Source organism: Protopterus annectens, chromosome 2.part2 (genome assembly GCF_019279795.1).
Source record: "Protopterus annectens isolate FY-2018-M chromosome 2.part2, PAN1.0, whole genome shotgun sequence".
NCBI classification, from domain to species: Eukaryota; Metazoa; Chordata; order Ceratodontiformes; family Protopteridae; genus Protopterus; species Protopterus annectens.
Genome location: NC_056730.1, coordinates 790,519,002 through 790,535,534, shown reverse-complemented (window position 1 = coordinate 790,535,534; position 16,533 = coordinate 790,519,002).

The window sequence follows — 16,533 nt, the reverse complement described above, 5'->3', positions numbered from 1 at the left end:
GCATAATATGCACATTGCAAGGGGTGTCGAAACCCACACACACAGTCTGTCCGTGCTCAAACAAGGCCAGGGCAGATAGCCTAGTATGAACCTATGAACCTATGATGATACAAATTGTGCAGGACACAAAGGATTATCACACAGCTGTCCTACCTGATGGTTGGAACCATGGTGATAATCCACAGATATGCTCTGCAGCACTCTAATATCACAAACAATACACCAAACCCACACACATTGCCAACATCCTACCAAACAGATTCCTTGCAAACTCCCCACCGGCACCTAACTGCCAAATATGTATCCCAGGAGAGTGCTGGCCCCCTGACATTGCAGATGCCGAGGTAACAGCCAGCATCCACAAAGCACAGCACACGGCATCAATGGTACCAGATGGTGTCCTGGGTTGTGTCCCACAAGTACTGTAAGAAGAATGGAACAGCAAATAGCAGTACTGCGCATTATCAGTCCTACCACAGGATATGTACCCAAAGAGCAGTGTACAGCAACAGTGGTCCCTCACCACAAAGGGGGTGCCTGAATGGATACTGCAAACTATCACCCCTCGACCCCGACTATCTAGGTTGGCAAAGTAATGGAGAGGATGATCATGGATCCCATCAATAACAAGATTGGGTACCTACAGACATTGGACCCTACCCAGTGTGGCTGTCATAGGGAAGATCCTGCCCTTTACACATGTCTGACTCATGTGAAACGTGCACCAAGGCCATTGATAGGGCAGATCCTGCCCTTTACACATGTCTGACTCATGTGAAACGTGCACCAAGGCCATTGATGTGGGGAATGTGGATCACACAGCCTATCTGGACCTTGCTAAACCCTTCCATACAATACCCTAGTTGGCGGTACAGATAAGCTCACCAGCCTAACTATAAACCCCTATGCAAGTAGATGGGTTGCAAACCAGCTCAAGGACAGAACTGACCTGGTCAGACATGCTGCAGCCATGGCAGACTGCAAACCAGGTACAACTAACATCCCACAAGGCATGGTCCTGGGACCTCTCTTGTATGCTATATATGCCACATAGGTACAGGCCAACATGGAAGGACTCTGTCTGAACAGGTTCGCAGAGGACTACAAACTGCCCACCATATCAGACCCTCCAGCCGACACAAGCAACCTACAAAAGGCACACATAGAAACAGAGAAGTGGTGCCACAGCCATGTCAACAAGCTAAATGCAGAATAGTGTATAGTCAACTCCTGTGGAAACACAGTACATAGCCAGAAATTACCACATAGGTGTTAACCCAGTAAGTACATCAGGAGCAATAAGAGACCTGGGGACACAAGGTGATAGATATCCTGCATGTGACAACCATGTGTCTGTAGTGGTTACAGAAACATACCATATACCCACCTAATCATGAAGGTAAGCACAGCTTGGTTAGGGTAGGTCAATGTGCCTCTCCAGTCATCCATCAGCAGCCTCACAATTGTGTACAATGGCCCTTCAGGGATGTACCATAGCAGACACCTGCAGCAACTGGAAAGACCCCACAAATACCCCAACAGGAGGATCACAGAGCTGTAACAGATGCCATGTGTCGCCTGATTAAAGAAACTGCAGCTCCACACAGTGCCATACTGCCTGGCTGGAGGTGAACTGTGCCTGATGTATAGAGCCATGACCAACCTGGTATCAATGGACATTTGGCAACATGTAAACTCTGAATGCTGGTGACCTATGCAGCTGACAGGCCTGAACCCCAGCACAGACATAAACAGGACATGCTGTACTGATTGATCCATAACCCAGAAGCTCACTTCACTCACGACTAAACTCCCACTACAGGTTATCCAGGGAGTCCCTCATTGACTGTCATCCAGAGGAATCATGATGACTGGATGGGAGATGGTAGGTGCACCCTGGATATCACCTGTATGTCACGGGTAGACAGAGGCACAGCACACTAACCATGACATATGTCATGGCAAACACCAGTAAATGTGTGTTGAAGGACAAACATTCTCTGACTAGCATTACAAATGGACTAGGGCACATGGCCATTGTTTGTCACTGTCCACACAATGTCGGACAATCATGTACTATGCTGTCGATATCTGAACAAAATGCTACATGGTCATATCTGCACAACTGGCCCTCAACCAGTCTGGTGTGCTCACTATTAATATTACAAGCAGTGATAGGACTGAAACCGATTATACTGTCCACCACAGTGAAAGTACTGCACCAGTACACTATACGACAATACAACTGTTTGGTCAGCAGGAAAGGATGATGACAACTGTATGCAAACTATCCCATGGTGACCCTGCAGGCACAGCATAATGCCTGTTAGGGTCAGACACAAAGCAGTTGGGCAGTAAGAACACAACCTGATGTCCAACACTCAACTGTACATGTGATATATAGATGGCGTCCACACACAAACACAAATGTGGTGGTCCACAGATCCCAACATAAGGAAAGGTCACACTGGGCATGCTCGCACACTTAGATAAATGAGACGTGTCAGTCATGAAGCCATACAAACTGCGAACTGGGCATGCTCACACACTTAGGCCATGTCACAGTTCAGCAGTTGCACACACATATCTGGCATTTGTATGTGTTAACACAGGAACCTCCCACAATACAGACATCTGCCCAGTGCACACAGTGAAGTTACAACAGAGACATAAGTAAAGTACTGGATCCCAGTCATATGCAAACATCTTCCACAGTACACAAGCTGTTTATAGAGATAGGGAAGGCTATGGCAATAAAGACCCACAAACAGTATATGAGCAACAGATACTTGCATCTGACAGGTAAACATATGGCCGTAGAGTGTAATACTAGACTGTTGTCCATAGGGAATACAGAAGGCTATCCACAGCATATTTGGCATCTGCCTCCACAGTACAGTAGCCCACTGTGCCTGTGCAAAGTTAATGCATAGATATGCTCTCCCCTGTACTGATGGATAGTAACAGATGTACATACCTCTACATCCATAATGATGTCAGCACACTATACATATGTCAGGAGCAGAAATTATACCCAGTAATGCAAATAGCGTGCTCCGCTACTGAGTCTCTCACAAGTGTCATAACATAGTTAGGTAGGGATTTGAATCCTGCAAGTGCATAGTATGTGTGTGGGGGAGTAGTGTGTGCAATTCCATGTGTAAGAGAAATGTCCCTTTTGGCAACTATTACTACACAACACATGCTGCATATTCCACTGTCTAAACACTGATGATGTCAGCACCCTATAAGTACAGCAGGAGAAAGCAATCCGCCCAGTAATGCAAATAGCACGTTCTGCTACTGCGTCTCTCCCAAATGTCATAACATAGTTAGGGAGGGGTTTGAATCCTGCAAGTGCACAGTGTGTGTGTGAATGTGTGTGGGGGAGTAGTTTGTGCAATTCCATGTGTAAGAGCAATGTCCCTTTTGGCAACTATTACTACACAACACATGCTGCATATTCCACTGTCTAAACACTGATGATGTTAGCACCCTATAAGTACAGCAGGAGAAAGCAACCCTCCCAGTAATGCAAATAGTGTGCTCTGCTACTGCGTGTCTCACAAGTGATCTAACATAATTAGATAGGGGTTTGTATCCTACAAACACCATGTGTATTTTTGTCACACAGTTTGTCCATGTGTGTGGGGTGTTGTTCCCAATATTGCACGACATACATTATATCAGTAATGTCAATGCACACATGATGTATATGTGTGCCACCTACACATATGTACCTGTGAACTGCAATAGTTCCCATGTCCGAAGCCTGCCTCATGTGAATACATGGAATATGCATCAGACAACTGTATGACTGTGGTGTTCTGTGCAGGGGCTGCATGTGGTATGTGACTAGACAGTGTGGTTTGTAGATGGTGTCATCCCACCAGCGAGGGATACATGACTGGTCTGGAGCATATAGTCCACATGTTGGTGATGAACAGGTGCAGCATGTTGTCACCTGTTGTGGGAGTGGTAACAAGTTGTTCCATAGCAATGCAGGGAATGAATGCTAAGAACCCTTCAGATATAGTCTTGGAGCTAGAGTAATGCTCACACTCTATGTTTGGGTAGTCGCAGTCCAACCATATAATGGTGTTTGTAGAGACCGTCATATTCCCAGTGTTGTCAGGAAGGCCAAGTGGGTTTCCTGGGTATGGGAGCATAGTGTGTGCCAGGCTATAAACCTGAAGGCAGTCTAACCCACTGTTAGTTGCACATGGATAGGCTCTGATGCTTTGTGCAGTGCCACCAACCTGGGGGTGTGTGTATCTGAGGTGCCTTTGGAAACATCCCCCCTGTTCTGGTTTGGTGCGTGTGTAGGGGATGACAAGCATGGTATCAGGAATGACCTGGCAGTGATGGTGTTCACCTGGGAGCCTTGTACCAGGAGTCTGTTACTGCACAAATATTGCTTTACCCCATGCTAAGGACAGTTTCCACTGCATGCATCTTGAGGTTTACACTGCTGCTGTTGAGTAGCATTTCTATTAGTGTCCTATCCCATGTGATACCTGTGTAGGTGGCTATGTAATGTCAGCCTTGCATACAAAGGCACTATGTGTGTAGCAACAGCCTCTGCCAATATACAACGGCCCATGGGTGACAGGTGCAAGCTGTCCCAAGCAAAGCAATGTGGCTTGTCCAGCATGTAATCCCACACTGACAGGCATTGGCATTGGATCCCCTTTGAATGTCACTGAAACATACGTTAATTGCAGAAACTGATCATCCTGTCTACATATTGTGGCAACATTCTTGGTGAGGGTAAGATGCTACTCAAGGCCAGGGTCATACCAGCCTGTGCCACAAGCTCAGAGAGCCCCTCTATGTCCCCTAACATGTAGTCCAGGGTGGTGCGTCACAGGTCATACACACACTGACAATGACTGAGTCATACTTCTACATGCCTTGGAGTGACCGGTATGCTTGTGTTATGTGGTGGATCATAGTGCCCGACGGGCAGCTCAGCGTGACCGTCACCTTGTTCAGCCTGGTGGGCAGGACCTCAGTGTACCTGACGATAGAGGTACCTCATACAACTGTAGCAGGTGTGTTGTCAAGTCGTATGGCCTGTGGCTGTTTGGCACACAGGCTTTGTGAGCTATGTGTTGCACGTGCTCTGCTCTGGCTTAACGTTTGCTTGTGTGTCTGCTTTGCAGGTGTCAGCTGCTCAGGCAGGATGCTATTCTGATAGTCCAATAATGTACCTGTGTGTTTCTGTGTTTGGATTGTGGTTGTGGCAGGTCTATGGGAGACTGGTACTGTATTCACTGTAATATCCCACTCCATCTGACAGGGAATGCCAGTGCTGAGTTAGGAGAGCTTAGCCCCCAATATGGCTATGTGGTTGCATCTCTCACATGTGTTGTAAGTGTATGGGAAGGGGAGAGGGTTGTCTGTGTACATGAGGCAGCTGTAACATTGCCACATGACTCACAGATTCACCAACTGGACCTGAGAGTAGATCAACAGGTGACCTTTGCACATGCTACCATAGCACTGTGAATCCCATACTAAGTAATGACACATAGGGCCAATGGGGAACAAGGTACTCAAGGTGACTATGTGAGGCTGTAGTGCTCCTGATTTGTTAGTGCTGGCATATATGAATGCTGTCTTGAGCAAATGCGAGGTAAGTCATATGCAATGTGTTACAGGCAAGCTACATGCAAACAGGACAAACAGTGACGTTCTGTCAAGTGAGACATGGACATCAGTACAGTAAGCAATACAGATGTCACTAGGGATCCACAGAGGCACTGTACATCTGCACTGCAGGTGGAATCAGTGTTTCAGGAACATAACAAGCAAACATGCATACAAACAAAGCTACAGTCAGCAGGCCTGTGTGTAGACTATGCTACAACAAACAAGGTGTACGACTTCCAGTAGGTAACAGTGCATATATGCAGGCACTATAAGCCTGTACCCAGACATTCACAGGGCAGACGGACTGGGTCCAGCCACACCCCCCACAAGTGTATAGACCACATACCTTCGTAATGTTGAATAACTGGCCTGATACCCAAGTGCTCATACCTGTAATAATACACATGTCAAATAACAGACACTGAGCCCTCACTCAGCAGTTCCAGACTTAGTATGATGTATGCTACCTGTCCTGGCACCACAGTATCCTTGACATGTATGTACACTCTCCCTCCTGTCATAGTTAGTTCTGTGTTTTGGTGCTGTCATGCATGGTATGAGATGTGACCTTGTAGTGCTAGTGTGCTCTTGTGAGCCTTGAACCTGTTGTACAGTACTGCACAGATATCAACATCCTCAAACATCCGCATTGCAGAGTCGTGTGTGGACAGCATGCAACTCGCAGTTGACATGACCATCATTGAGTAGCAATATGTACATTGTTGTATCCCCTGTGCTACCTATGTAGGTGGCCATCCCATGACAGCCTCACCACCAGTATGCAAAGATGTGCAGACAGTACACTGTGGTAATTACTATGGGTGTACAAAACAATATAATGACATTCATACTGTAACTGCATCAGGCATGCTAGTATATACCCACAATGATATCATTACACTGTTCTGTTGTCAACATCATACTATTACAACACGTCTATGTAGTCACCCTGTGCATCAGCACCATGTTAACCTGTTCCTGCACCGATTTTACAGATTGCAGGAGGTGGCACAGTTTCATCATATGCACAGGGTGTGTACCTGGTATGCCTGAGTCTGCCACTGATACAACCAATTGACATGTCTGTGTGTTTGTGTTGGTGAGGGACAGCAGTACAAGATGGGGCAATGTCGATGCAGTGTGTGCGTGTATGTGTTAGCCCTAGGTGTTATCACTTTGCATGTGTGTATGAATGCACACAGTCCCACCTCATGGCTGCCATATACAGGTGTGTGTGGACAGCCACAGACTGTACCTGCCAGGTCATACAGATCACTGTCTGTGGCCACGGACACGGTACCTGTGCCTGGCAGGGGTGCTACAGACTGTATCAGGTACTAAGCCAGACTGGGTACTGTCATCAGAAGCAGGTGGTTGGTGACTGGAGACAGGTCGCTGTTGGGACTGTCCAGCGCCACGTGCACGTGTTCTCCTGGGGCGGTCTGATGACAGCACAGATGCAGCATTGCTGGGGCTGCTGGCACTATGTGAGTGGCCGCGGGCCTGTTGTCATCCTCGACGGCTGCCAGCTGCTGCTGTTGCTGGCATACGGCCACGTCGACTCCTCAACCGTCCACCATTGCCCTGGCTCATGGACATGTAGTTGTGGAACAGATCTAAAGTGTCCCCCCAACATCTGTCAATGACCTCGATGAAGTTTACAATGTGTACACAATGTCACCACCACTGATACACACATGCACACATGCGCACATGCACACATGGGCACATGCACACATGCACACATGGGCACATGCACACACGCACACATGCACACATGCACACATGCACACATGGGCACATGCACACATGCACACATGCACCCATGGGCACATGCACACATGCACACATGCACACATGCACACATGGGCACATGCACACATGCACACATGGGCACATGCACACATGGGCACATACGCACATGCACACATGCACACATGCACACACCTCAGTATATGAGATATCAACACACAGACACAAACACACCTGCAATGAAACACATAGCACTACTGCTTCAGTCTATTATTACTGTTAGTATCGTGAGTATTGAAGGTAATGGTATTACACACTCAACAGCATGGATAGGCTGCCTTGCTGTTACACCAGAGGGACCTGCAGAAAAGAGACATTTATTGTCAGTGGGCACAACTGTGCCATTGATACTGTGGGCATGATACAGTTCAGTAGTGCAACAGTTAGCTTCCACAGGTGTACTGCTGATATAGAGGATATCACTCTTGCACAATAATTACCAAGATTACAGCTACAAAACGAGGACACACCTCACACATGCATAACCTAACAGTGTACAGAAGGGTCAACTATACACATGGCATGTTACCTGCACGCTCATGTCCTGCTGCTGTGTGGCTCCAGCCTCCATCATTACACATGTATGCTGCTGCTGTTGCTGTTGGGCTGGAGCCACAACACTTAGGAGTAGTCCCTCCAGTCTGGTGAGGGGGGGATGTGTAGACACCCCACCACCTGTGGCAAGCTGCTGCCTGTGGATATCCAACGCATGCTGACGGACATTTCTAACTAAATCACTGCAGTGATGGCGTACCTGCTCATATGTCCAGTTATGTGTGCCTATGTCATTTACCCGACAGACCAGGTGTTGCCACAGTGCAGCCCTCTCCTGCTGGTTCTGGCTGGTGCGGGAAAAGAGTAATGCGAAATCCCGCACCAGGCTCTGGTGTATCTCTTCCTCCTCCTCAACGGAGTAGACAGGGTTCCGCTGGTGAACCATAGCCCTGAAAAGGAGAAGGAAAATATGTCAGCAATATCTTTCAGCAAACTATGGCACACATAATACACATACTACTCAACTGCAGTGATATAACTTAACCACCATATATAGCATCTGTCTGTCTATTGGGGGATACACATGTAAATGACCAGATATCAGTGCTCATCTGACAACTGTGCAACAGTACCTGGCACACTCCATATGACAGACTAGTATACTGCAGCAGTCAACACACTGTTTCAGGTGCAATACACAACCTCACACTGGGGGTTTGTATCAAGGTACTGTATGGGGAACATTATCAGCCCATGCACTGCACACAATGCACGTTACATATTTCACTGGTAATGCACACTACTCTTACTTGCCATAATTCTACCTACACCACAGTGACATACAGGGTAACACAGCACAACATATGGCAATGTAGTATGTGTTGATCGCAATACCTCACACACCTGTCTCTGGCCTCACACCAAGGACACACACTACCATGACAGACAGACAGTCATGGTGAGCAATCACACCAGTACACAACATGCACCCAGTCACTGGCACACTCATTCCACCTCACATATTTCATTTGCAATGTGTTCATGGGTGTGCATTGTGTCTTAGGTAGGTAGTGTGCTTTTGGCCCTGGGCCTACAGCAGCATGCTGTTATGCTACCCTGCCCCTTGTGACACATGTGTTATGATCGTACCTGCTCCTTACAAACAGTTACACAGGGTGACTCATATGGCATATTACCTATCTGCATAACATTCAGCAGGGGTATGTCTGACATCTACTCATGGGGAGCCTTGCTTCTTAATTCTGTGCAGTCTACTACAGGGTATGTCGTATCTGTGGGTAGGGTCTTGTACCTCCACCATGTGCTCTATACTGCAGTGACAAGGACGACAGACATAGGTAATTTGTGTTGTAGATGTTGGAGGTGTTACCATGGTTGTTAGACAACTGTCATGGGTGTGACCGAACTATGTATCTCCAGCAGTGGTAACCTCTATGTAGGTAGACTGTGTGCACTCTGTGGTCTTGTCAGTTACTCTGCATAGGTATTGTGTTTGAGTGCATTGACACAGTTACTTGCATATGTCTGTGTCCTTCTCCATATCTGTAGCTGTCATGGGAGGTACATACCGTGTAGGACATTGTGGGGTGTGGAGGGGTACAGTGACCTACATGTCCATAGCTGACACACCATATCCGCTGACACATTCCATGTACAGGTATTACAGGACTAGTGTGCCACTGTGTATATCAGTGGGGAGCCTATTGTACACTTGTTGCCCCTGTTCCCCCCTGACATATGCAGTGGTGGGCAGGCATGCACATATGTGGTGGTTACTGCTGTCAGTGTTTTTGAATGGGGTATGGTATTCCAGTATCCACACTGGTGTTCACTCCATGCCTTTGACACCAGGCACCTGTTGCAAGACATCTGCACACATGTGCCTCACACAGTATATATATATATATATATATATATATATATATATATATATATATATATATATATATATATATATATATATATATATATATATTGATATATTTATATCTATATATAGATATATATATATATATATATATATATATATATATGTTTGTATATATGTATATAATATGTATATATAGATGCAGATATATACATGTAGATGGGAGAGAGGGAGAGAGAGTGAGAGAGAGACAGAGGGAGAGTGAGAGTGAGAGGGGGTGGGACAGAGAGAGAGAGAGAGATAGTCATATACAGACATATCTGTTGTCAGTCAGATCTATCTGTATATGTATATGTATCTACATATATCTATATATGTATGTGTGTATTACATATATCTGTACGTACATATTCTACCAATCTCGATGTCTATGCAGTAAGTGAGAACCTGGTTCAAGGCTCCTGAGAGCACACCAGCGGTACCAGGCTATACCTCGTATCATGCTTTTTGGCCCCAGGACTTGGGACAAAACAAAAAGGGAGGGAGTGTGTCCATATTCATGAAGGACACCCACACCTCCAGGTTAGTGGCAACACATGAAGCATCAGAGACCATCCAGGTGCAGATAACCCTAGGCAAACCTGCTATACAACTGGTAGCATGTTACAGACCACTCTCCCAATCTCAGGAACCACAATCAGCCTTCCTGAAGACATTGGAGGATATGAATGTCCCACCACACACCATCATATTGGGAGACTTCAACTCCCCTAACATACACTGGGTGCATTATTCTAACCCAAACACCCTAGCCCAAAGGTTCCCGGAATTCACTAAGTCAAATGCAATGGAACAGCTAGTCACCTCTCCCACAAGGGGAGATAATATACTAGACCTGATCATTACAAACATGGGGACAATGTGCTACACACCGGACGTATACCCCTCACTAGTCACATCTGCCACAGACTAATCCCCCTGGATATACATATCCCACCTCCCCCACAACACAAAAGGCTACAGTGGGAAACCTCTCACAAGCCGACTTTACACTTCTTATAACTGAGTTGTATCCTTTATGCCCACTGGGCCAGTGGAAACCACATCCCACAATGCAGACACCTTCACATATGCTTTCTACGGACATCTCCAAGAATGAATGGATCATGCAATCCCAAATAAAACCAAGACCCTCTCCACCAAGGGCAGGCATCCTGTCTGGTGGACCCCAGCATTGAACAAATTGTATAACAACAGAAGGTAGCTACTGCACGGCAGAGCAGAATTCCATAGAGATAAGGCATCTCTGATCAGCACTAGTAGAAAGATATGTTCTGTCGTACAAACATGCAAGGCCAACAATGAGAGGGACATCACTATGGACACTACAGATAACCACAAGTCCTTCTTCTGCTATGTTACACACCTGGGTGGGAACCCTCAGATATGTTCAAAGTTAGTTCACAGTGACAAAAGCTACACTGAACACACAGATAATGCCAACATTCTGGCAGACAGGTTCAGTGCAAATTTCTCCCCTCCCTCCCTCACCCACACATGAGGAATTACTTATCCCAGCTGACTGTAACCTCCCTGTCATCCAGCTGGGAACCACCCTCAGCAAAGCTGTAAACACAGCATCAATGGGACCCGACAGTATCGCAGGTTACATGCTACGTGAACTCCAAGAGGAGCTACACACGCACATTAAAAGCTATTCAACCATAGCCTTACTACAGCATATGTACCTAGACACTGGCATACAGCAACAGTAGTCCCACTCCACAAAGGAGGCACCTCTACAGACCCTGGTAACTACCACCCCATAAGCTTAACCAGCCTGGTCTGCAACGCTATGGAAAGAATCATTATGGAACTCATACACAGAGACATTGGGGACTTAGACACTTGATCCCACCCGGTTTGACTTTGTAGAGGGCAGATCCTGCCTTATGAACCTGGTTGACCTTTTCAAATCAGTCACTAGAGCCATTGACGAGGGCACAGCGGTCCATACAGCCTACCTGGACTTGTCTACGGCTTTCGACACAATACCGCACTCTGGCATCATAGACATGATCAACAGCTGAAATGTAAATCCATATGTCACAAGATGGGTTGCAAACCGGCTAACGGATAGAAACCCTACAGTCAAACTCACTGGTGCCATGTCAGATTCAGAGCCAGTCACGAGTGGTGTCCCACAGGGCTCTGTGCTGGAACCGCTCATGTTCGGCATATATTTCTCAGATGTGGAAGCAGACATGGGAGGGTAGTGACTGACAATGTTCAAAGATGACTGCATACTAGGCGCCATAGTCGATACACCAGCTGACACATACATCCTACAGAAAGGCCTCACAGAAACCGACAACTGGTGCCGGAGTCATGGCCTTAAACTGCATGCCACGTAATGTATAGTCATACCCTTTCGGACGGACAAGGTACCCACATATTATCACATAGACAGTAACCCACTGAGAACAGACAAAGTAATCGGAGACGTGGTGACACTAATCGATACTGACCTCTCATTTGACACCCACGTTGCCAAAGTGGTTGGATAGACTTCCTACCTTGCCCACCTTATCATGAAGGGATTCACATCCAGATCAAAAGGGGTCATTGTACCCGTATACTCCTCCCTTATCAGGCCCATGACTGTGTACTATGCCCCATTTGGTATGTACCTCACCTGGCACTTGCAACAGCTAGGAGGATCAAGGGTCTCCAACAACTTTCATATGCTGCCAGACTAAAGTAACTCATGCTCTATTCCATAGCATACTGCCTACTTAGGGGCGATCTGTGCTTAATGTACAAGGCCATGTCCAATCAGATATTGATGGACATGTTCCACCTCATACAATCCAAATCCATCAGAACCACAACAGCTACAGATTTAAACCTCAGCACACATATAAATAGGACATGCTGTAGGGACAGATCCATCACTAAGAGGCTTCCCATACTGTGGAACAGGATCCCAATTCATGTTAGGCAGAGACCCTCACTGACACTCTTCATGTGAATTCTTGACGAGTGGATGGGAGATCATAGGTTTACACCAGGGGTCATCTCTGCATCACTACTAGACAGAGGCACAGTAAACTAATGCTATTATGTACGGGGTTCTTCACTGTGTCACTACTATACAGAGGCACAATTTTCTAAATCTATTCTATACACTGTCTGCAGGTAGCCTAGTACTAAACTATGACACTGTGAAACTGTATATGTCTATGTATTTCTACATCCCTCTCTATGTATACACATATGCATATTATATATATATATATATATATATATATATATATATATATATACATACATATCTCGATATACATATGTATACATGTTAGATATATATATATATATATATATATATATATATATATATATATATATATATATATATATATACTCCTTTTTAGTTCCACATATGTATACACACAGTAACGTACTGCTGAACATCCATTACTGTACAACCTACTTGTACATTGCACTACAACCTACATTGCTATGTGCACATAGCTACCTTCACATACATATGTATGTAGAGCCTTCAGTGACAGTTGCAGTATGTCCCTGGCCCTATGCACATCTTCATATACATAGATACAGACCAATAACACATCTGGAGGGTTCACAGTATGTAGACTATTATAGTAGTACTTTACATTACCTGTGTTTGTTGCAGCTGTTTTTGTAGGCTTGCAGTTACTTGGCCTGCTGTCAGCCTCTTTGTTTTGTTGTTACAGGTTCTTTCTTTCTTTCTTTCTTTCTTTCTTTCTTTCTTTCTTTCTTTCTTTCTTTCTTTCTTTCTTTCTTTCTTTCTCTCTCTCTCTCTCTCTACCTCCAGCGGGTGCAATGAAAGTATTGCATGTGTGGACTGGGAGTACAGGATGCTTTTGTAGGTATCTGCACATGTCCATGTGATGGCCTCTGCACCAATTGTTAGCCAGCATTTACTAATTGCATGTAGCCTGTTGTGTAGTGATTGCAGTTCTCACTGTGATTACAGGACTGTGCTATAAAAGGTCTGTTAGGTAGGCGTAGCCCTTTCAGATTATCAGGGTGGGGACCATGCTGGTTTGCTGTGGACACGGTTCTGTGAGTGTAAGGGTTGGTATGTCTCTCATATTTCAGGCTGTGTTGTAGACACTGCAATGCATGTTGTTCTGTAAGCTGAATATTCCTTCCTCCAGTGTCCTCTTCTCCGTGTGTATGTAAACTGACACCTACGACTAGTAATACTGTGTATATGGGTGTGTGTGCTTTCCTGTGGGGATTGTGGTGTAACTGGTATATAGCAGTGGCTCTTGCAATCTGTTGCTATGGCTTCAATATTTGGCCTTTACCTTCACTCCTTGTATGCCTGTTAGGTGTATTTCCTGTAATGTGTTGCTATGGCTTTCCTATTTTCCATTTACATTCACAGCTTGTAATGCTTGCTAAATCTGTTTGGGCAGCAATTCCCTATGTGTTTGTTGTGGTAGGGTGTTACTGCATGCAGTGTGGTCTGGCCATGGTGTGGGCCTTGACACTTACAAGGGTATTTGATCATGCTGCTGAGCAGGCCTCAGATACTCTCAGGTGCATCTTTTATCAGCCTCATGGAATGGTACATAGCAGTGGGATACTCCAATGACATATTCTGATATTCTGCAGTTGTGACTGTGGGTTATTTCAAGCATATGTATTAGTACACCATTTGTGACGTGCAGGTGGTGCATACCTTCAGTCATTCATAGTTACCATTGCATGTGTAGTTACACCTTTCTGCCTACTGTTAGTACATTTGACAGGGTGTCAGTGGGGCACAGTTGACATTTGTTTTCACATCAGGGACATCCCTGTAACTCAGTCACAGTTGCTATGTCTGATCTCTTAACTATTCAACTATGGCAGTGTTTATCCTGCTCTGAGTATGTGTGTGGCTTGCCAGATGCTACTGTGACATTATTACCTAGTAGCTACCAACTAGCATGACTGTTTCCCATCACACAGTACTATTTTACAAATCCACTAGATTTGACAGTAAATATACATGACATGCTTTGTGTACTAGACTTGCTATATTCCCTTTACATTAATTCCTACTATTTTATGATATATTTCTTTCAGCACAATGTTCTTGTATAGCAGTCATGGCTTAGTGGTAAGTCATGCAGACTAGTCTTTCCAAGGTCCTGGGTTTGAGACTGAGGGAGGTATTTTATTTTGCTGCTGTGAAAACTACAGGCCTTGTCATTCAGAGTGACTAAGGCACTTTTAAGCAGTTGTAAGCGGGTTAGCACTGGTTTGCGCGGAGGTCACGCATGCACACTGCCGCTTAGCTTCGCACACACACGCTTAGCTTAGCGCACAGAAGTGCACTCCCGCTTACTACTGCTTAAAAGTACTTACTCTTGCGCACACCCGTGCTATTTTCTTTTAAAGAAAAGAAAATGGGGAGATAGGAAAGTGGTGAAAAAGGGGGCACAAAGAGGGTAGGACAGTAGGAAAACAAGCTCGGGTTTTGCAAGAGGGATTTAGGAAAGGCCCATAGCTGCCCATTTCTTCGTCAGTAACAGCTGTGCATATGTTTGTAATTTGGTGTGAAATTTGAAACCTTCCCCCCTGAGAGAGGTGTGAGGACAACATTAATATTTGTTGTACAGCCAATTGTATTTGCCAGTTTACATGTCCAGCAGACATGTGTGCAAAATGGGCAGCTATGTATGGGGCATAATTTTTTTGTGGGTACAGAGTGCCCTTTTTTTTTTTTTTTTCAGGTGAGAGTGGTATGTCAGGTACGGGAAGTCGGTATAGCTGGGGAGGTAGGTAGGGGAAGTTAACAGACAAGACAAACAAGACGCATACAGGTGTGGTGTTTGACACATGTGGGGGGGTTACACAAATGACGGGGATGGATGTTTGGATATCTCAAGCCCATGAGCCCACAGATGGCAACAGTGGAACTGAGATCCCCACCCATGGGCAGTTGCCACTGTGCCTTCACTGCCCAGGACGGTCTGTGCTGGGGGCTGTGTAGGACGGGCAGCAGGTACGCCCGTGAGTTGTGCCACCCGTGCCTCAAGCTGGCGTAGGGGCCCAAGCACAGTGTGCCGGATCTCCCTACGCACCACAGTCCGGACACTACAGAGGGTGAGTGGATGTTCTCCTCTGGCCACGTTTGCAGAGGGGGGACGAGCCCTATCCCCTGCAGCGCTTCCACCTGTAGGTGGCACAGGGCCACTGGAGGAGGGTCCAGCCTGGGCACTACTGCCAGGTGCACTCGCCAGCTGAGGTGGGAGAGGTGGGTCCGCTGGAACCCACTTTCCCTGTCATCCTATGTTTTGCATTATTTAGTGACAGTTTGGGTTAGTAACGTGCAATACCATTCACAATTAGTTGTAACAGCATGCATTAGTATTCCCATTAACCAAACACCCATAAATTCAAGCCGTTGAACAGCAAGCATAACACATGCATAATTTGAACAACAGTACATGTTCCAACAACATGCAGGGTTGAGTGATGGCAACAAGCCATCAGGTTTGGATGTATGAACAGGGCACCTGCATCAACGTACATGCAAATATGTATGAACCAACAGGACAATTGTCCAGGGGAGTTAATTGTGAATACACATACCCATTTCACGTGGAATGGATTATTTGTGGTTATAGGGTAGGGTG